The sequence below is a fragment of the Mirounga angustirostris genome, unplaced genomic scaffold, assembly GCF_029215605.1.
Source record: "Mirounga angustirostris isolate CCGP_5_RB_7025 unplaced genomic scaffold, mMirAng1.0.hap1 SCAF_2, whole genome shotgun sequence".
In the NCBI taxonomy this organism is placed as follows: domain Eukaryota; kingdom Metazoa; phylum Chordata; class Mammalia; order Carnivora; family Phocidae; genus Mirounga; species Mirounga angustirostris.
Window position 1 is genome coordinate 64,343,798 of NW_026991710.1, and position 7,141 is coordinate 64,350,938.

Here is a 7,141-nt window from a genome sequence, read left to right on the forward strand (position 1 = left end):
TCAGATGTGCAATATAATAAACCAACAATTCTATACATTTCTCAGTGCTTGTCGAGATAAATGTGCTCTTAATGCCCTCTTCCTATTTCACCCCCGCCACCCCACCTCCCCTCTGGCAACCATGTTTGTTCTCTGTATTTAAGAGTCTGGTTTTATCTTTGTTTGTCTCTTTTTGTTTTGTTTGTTCATTTGTTTTGTTTCCTTTTTTTTTTTTCTTTCAAGATTTTATTTAAATTCAAGTTAGTTCACATATAGTATAGTGTTAGTTTCAGGGGTAGAATTTAGTGATTCATCAGTTGCATAGAACACGCAATTGCTCATTACATCAAGTGCCCTCCTTAGTGCCCATCACCCAATTACCCCATCCTCCCATCCATCCTCCCTCCAGCAACCCTCAGTTTGTTCCCTATATTTAAGTCTCTTGTGGTTTGCCTTCCTCCCTGTCTTTATCTCATTTTATTTTTCCTTCCCTCCACCTATGTTTTGTCTCTTAAATTCCACATCTGTGTGAGATCTTACAGTATTTGTCTCTCTGATTTATTTCCCTTAGCATTATACTCTCTAAGTCCATCTATGTTGTTGCAAATGGCAAGATTTTTATAGCTGAGTTATAGTCCACTGTGTGCGTGTGTGTGTGTGTGTGTGTATAAGGCATCTTTTTTATCCATTCATCTTCGATGGAGACTTGGGTTGCTTCCATATCTTAGCTATTGTAGATAATACGGCAATAAACATAGGGGTGCATATATCTTTTCAAATTAGTGTTTTCATTTTCTTTGAGTAAATATCCAGTAGTAGAATTACCAGATCATGCAGTAATTCTATTTTTAAATTTTTGAGGAATCTCCATACTTCTTTCCACAGGGACTGCACTAATTTGCAATCCCATCAATAGTGCACAAGGATTTCTTTTTCTCCACATCCTCACTAAACTTATTATTTCTTGCGTTTTTTATTTTAGCTATTCTGACAAGTGTAAAGTGATATCTCATTGTAGTTTTAATTTGCATTCCCCTGATGATTAGTGATGTTGAGCATCTTTTCATGTGCCTGTTGACCATCTGTAAGTCTTCTTTGGAAAAATGTCTATTCAGGTCCTCTACACATTTTTAATCAGATTATTTATTTTCTTGACACTGAGTTGTATTGTTAATTATTTTTATTTTTAATATTATCTGTTCAATTGTTGCTATATCTCACCTTCCCTTCTCTTCCCTTCTAGTCACTCAAACTCTCTTATCCTTTCTCAGAACTTCCTTATCAGAGAAAAAAGAGATTATTATCTTCTGACACCTTCACTAAAGAATTAATCATTTATTGATAATGGGAAGCAATATTAAAAAGTGTTCATGCTAGTGAGCTGTTACAGACTTAATGTTTGTGTCCCCCAACCAAATTCATGTTGAAACCTAATCTCCAAGGTGATGGTATTTAGAGGTAGAGCCTTTATGAAATTATTAGGTCCTAAGACTAGAGCCCTCATGAATGGGATTAGTGCCCTTATAAAAGAGACTCACTCCAGATAGCTCCCTTGCCCCTTCTATCATGTCCGCACATGGAGAACAGGCTGTCTATGAACCAGGAAGTGGGCTCTCATCAAACACTGAATCTGTTGGTGCCTTGACCGTGAACTTCCCAGCCTCTAGAACTGTGAGAACTAAATGTTTGTTGTTTTAGCCACCAAATTATGGTATTCTGTTATAGCAGCCCAACAGAGTAAGACTTGGGCTCTAGAGCCAGGAGGCCTCAGTTTAGTGCTGGCTCTGTCACATCCTTACTGTGTATTCTTGGACAAGATACTTAACTTCCCAGATTTCTCATCTTAAAAATGCAAATAGTATCTATGTCTGCCTCATGAGGTTACTGAAGATAAAATAATTCATAGAAAGTACCTGGTACGTAGGATGCTTTCTGTATGAATATTGCCTGTTTATACTTTATTAGTTTATTTTTGTCTTTTAAAGATTTTATTTATTTATTTATTTATTTATTTATTTATTTATTTGAGAGAGAGAGTGCGCGTGAGAATGGTGGGGAGGGGCAAAGTGGGAGGGAGAGAGAGAGAGAGAGACTCTCCACACTGAGCATGGAGCCCATCATGGGGCTCGATCTCACAATTCTGAGATCGTGACCTGAGCTGAAACCAAGAGTCAGATGCTCAACCAACTGAGCCACCAAGGCACCCCTCTTCTTGTATTTTAAAATAGGGAAGAGAATTACTATTAAACTTTAGGCATGAACTAACCTCCTAGGTACTCTACCTATTGAAGATCTATAACAACTTTCCCAAAGGCCACCTATCTTTCATCTAATAGTTTTCTTTCTCTCATAGGAGATTTTCCCTGGATTGCTTCTCAGTGAGTCATTCCCCACTTCCAGTTTTGTTCACATTTTAAACCACTCTATGGTTAATGAATCACTTCTACCTACTGCCTTATCATTTGCTTTTTTTCCCCCTCCTAATTCCCCTGGAGAAACAAAATAGAAAAGAAAAAAAGATATTCGGGACCAGAACATTGAATACCAATGGAAATTCAATGCCTTAAATACCTTTGGGGGGTGCCTGGGCGGCTCAGTCTTTAAGCATCTGCCTTCGGCTCAGGTCATGATCCCAGGGTCCTGGCATCAAGCCCGCATCAGGCTCCCCACTCAGCAGGAAACCTGCTTCTCCCTCTCCCACTCTCCCTGCTTGTGTTCCCTCTCTTGCTTCTCTCTCTCTCTGTCAAATAAATAAAATCTTAAAAAACAATACCTTTGGATGAAGCCTCAACCCAAAGGGTAAAATAATCTCCCCCCACCTCACTTCTCTCAATGCCAGAACTCATGATCCTAACCTGTTCTCTTCTTTAAAAGTCTCTAGTTAAAACCTTGGGTACCAATGTTTGCTTGTTTAGTGACACATTTTCTACATTTAGAACACTTTGGAAAATGTAACCTTAGAAGAAGTGAGGCGAAGAGGAAAAAGAGAGAGAGAAGGGGAGTATGAGAAGCAAGGGAGACCAGTAAAAATGAGGAAAGGAGGTGGTGAAGATATAGAGAAAGAGAAAGGAAGAAAAAGAAACAGAATTAGGGGAAATTAGTAAAAAAAAAGGGGGGGGGATAAAAAAGTAGAGATTAGACTTGTGGGTTTTGGTTCCATGCATAAGAAGCCAGTCCATTCTAACAAGTACAAAGTTGAAGAGACTGAAAAATCAACAACTCTTCTTCAATCCATAAGAGAGGGGAGGACACGGGGAAAACCACTGCCCCCAAGATTGGAGAGACAGGCAGATGAACACAAGAAATCATGGCTTACCAGATGATAGACCCATAAGAAGAAACCAACAAGGGAGAAAGTGCTGGTGTAGGATACCAGAATTGTAATTGAAAAATTGCTAGAGTCTCAGTGAGGACAAGTCTGAGAGTTAAAACTCCAGGAGGAACTCAGAGATAAGGGAGTTTCCAAAATATTGTGAGATTTACCTACAGGAACTTGGCCAGGTTCCCACAGTAAATATCAGAGAAAAATCCTCTAGTGCTTCTAGCAAGGGGAGGAGATAAGAAACCATTTGGAAATATGTCAAAGCACTCTTCTTTTGGGGGAAACTAATTAACCAGAGCCTAATCTCCTGGGGTGTTATCAGAGCTCTGGGAAAAGGGAAATACTCAACTCCAGCCAGCTCCAGCCTTCCACATGAAAAGGGGGTAATAACCAACTCCAACACACTCTAGACATTCCATCCCAACTAAGGGGGAAGAAAAGACTGAGACCTAATCATAGACTATAAAACACTTTCCCTCCCGGGGCACCTGGGTGGCTCAGTCCATTAAGTGTCTGACTCTTGGTTTCGGCTCAGGTCATGATCTCAGGGTCATGAGATCCAGCCCCACCTTGGGCTCCACACTCAGCGGGGAGTCTGCTTGAGATTCTCTTGCTCCCTCTCTTTCTGCCCCTCCCCCCTCCGCATTTGCTCTCTCTCTCTAAAATAAATATCTTTTAGAAAAATAAAATAAAATTTCTAAAAAAAAAAAACATAACATTTCCCCTCCCTTAACACCTCACCACCATATTACTCAAAGCTTATTTATAGCAGTAATACAACATGTCTGGTTTTTAAAAAAAAAAGATAAGGCATATCAAAAGGCAAAAAAGAAAACCAATTTTGTTTTTTCATGTTTTTTTAATTTAAATTCAGTTAATTAACATATAATGTATTATTGGTTTCAGAGGTAGAGATGAGTGATTCATCAGTCTTATATAATACCCAGTGCTCATTACATCACATGCCTTCCTTAATGTCTAGCACCCAGTTATCCCACCCCACCTCCAGCAACCCTCAATTTGTTTCCTATGATTAAGAGTCTCTTATGGAAAAAAAAAGATTGAAGCGACACAGCAACCATCAGAACCAGACATGGCAAGAATGTTCGAATTATCAGACCATGAATTTAAAACAGCTATGATTAGTATGTTAAGACCTATAATGGGTAAAGTAGGCAGCATGTAAGACCAGGTGAGCACTGTAAGCAGAGAGATGAAATCCCAAGAAAGAACCAGAAAGAAATACTAGAGATTAAATACATTGTAACAGAAATAAAGAATACCTTTGAGAAGCTTATTGGTAGACTGGACAGAACTGAGGAAAGAATCTCTGATCTAGAAGATATCAGTAGAATCCTTGAAAATTAAAAAAAAAAAAGCAAATAAAGACTAACATAAATAGAACAGAATATCCAAGAATGTGGGACAGTTCAAAAAGGTGTAACATATACACAACAGGAATATCAGAAGGAGAAGACAAAGAAAGGAATAGAAGAAATATTGTAACAATAATACTAAGTATTTTCCCAAATTAATATCATACACCAAACCAGAGACCCAGGAAGCTTAGAGAACATCAAGCAGAATAAATACCAAAAAAACTATACCTAGGCATATCATTTTTAAACTACATAAAATCAAAGATACAGAAAAACAAAAACAAAACAAAAAGATAAAGAAAAAAATACTGAAAAATCCAGAGGACAAAAACATTTTATATACAGAGGAACAAAGATAAGCATTATATCTGACTTCCCCTCAGAAATCATGCAAGCAAGAAGAGAGTAGAATGAAATATTTTAAGTATTGATAAAGAAAAAAAACAACAACCTAGAATTCTGTTCCCTGTGAAATTATTCTTCAAAAGTGAAGGAGAAATTTTCTCAGACAAATAAAAATTGAGGGAATTTGTTGCCAGTAGATCTGCTTTGCAAGAAATGTTAAAGTTCTTAATATAGGTCAGAAACTCAGATCTCGGTGTGCCTGGGTGGCTCAGTCGTTAAGCATCTGCCTTTAGCTCAGGTCATGATCCCAGGGTCCTGGGATTGAGCCCACATCGGGCTCCCTGCTCCACTGGAAGCCTGCTTCTCCCTCTCCCACTCCCCCTGCTTGTGTCCCCTCTCTCACTGTGTCTCTCTGTCAGATAAATAAAATCTTAAAAAAAAAAAAAAGAAACTCAGATCTACATAAAGAAAGAAAAAATATCAAAGAAGGAATAAATGAAAGTAAAATAGAAACTTTTATTTTTCTTATTCTTAATTGATCTAACAGATAATAGTTTGTTCAAAATGATAATACCAACAAAGTATTTGACTATGTATGCTTGTATGTATATCTAAGTATATATCTTATGGTAATATATGCTTTTATATGAGTGAAATGAATGACAGCAATGACACAAGGGAGGAATTAGGATTATTTTGTTATTATAAGGTGCTCACACTACCTGTGAAGTGGTATAGTATTACTTGAAAGTGGACTTGGATTAGCTATAAATGTAGGGCAACTACTAAAAACAGTAAAAAAAGAAGTATAACTGATATACTAAGAGAGGAAATAAAATGTGATCATATAAAATGCTCAATTAAAAATACAAAAGGCAAAAAAAAAAGAATAGAAGACAAAAATAGGCATACAGAACAAGGGTAATAAAAAGAAAACAGTAACAAATAAGTTAGATACTAACCCAACTATATTCATAATCACTTTGAACATCATTGGTCTAAATGCAATAATTATAAGACAGAGATTGCCAGAATCAATCAAAAACCGCAATCCAACTATATGCTGTCTACAAGAAAGCCACTTTAAATATAAAGGCACATATAAAAGAAAGCAAAAGAATGGAGAAAAATATGCCATACTAACACTAATCAAAAAAAAGCAGGAGTGGCTATATTAAATTCAGACAGAACAGACTTCAAAGCAAGGAAGATTGTCAGGGATAAAGAATACTACGTAATGATAAAGGGATCAATTCTCCAAGAGGACATGCTAATACTTAACATGTATGCAGCTAACAATAGAGCATCAAACTAAATGAGGTAAAAAATAATAGAATTGCAAAGAGAAATAGATGAACCCACTATCATAGTTGGAAAAAACTTCAACACCTCTCTAACAGAAATGGACAGATCCAGCAGGCAGAAAATCAGTAAGGATATAGCTGAATTCAACAACACCATCAATCAATAGACATCTATAGACAACTTCATTCAGCAACAGCAGAATACACATCCTTCTCAAGTTCATATAAAACATTCACCAAGACAGAGCACAATCTGTGTGACAAAACCAAATTTAACAAATGTTAAAGAACACAAATCATACATCTCCTCTCAGCCTACAGTGGAATTAAACTAGAAATCATTAACAGAAAGATAATTGGATAATCCAAAATACATGGAGATTAAACAGCATACTTCAGTATAACACAAGGATCAAAAAAGAAATCTCAAGAGAAATTTTAAAAGATTTTGAACTAAAGGAAAATGAAACTAGGACTTATTAAAATCTGTGGGATGCAACAAAAGCAGTGCTTAAAGGGGAATGTATGGCATTAAATTAATCTATAGAAGAAGAAAAATATAAAATTAATAATCTAAGTTTTCACCTCTGAAATTAGAAAAAGAAGAGCAAATTAAATCCAAAGTAAGCAGAAGAAAAGAAATAATAAGAACTAGAGTGGAAACCAATGAAATTGTTAATAAAAAATTAATAGAGAAAATCAACAAAACCAAAAGCTGATTCTGTGAAAAGAATGGTGAGAGACAAAATTGATAAGCCTGAAGCCATGCTAATAAACAAACAAAAAAAAGAATGGACACAAATTATTAATAT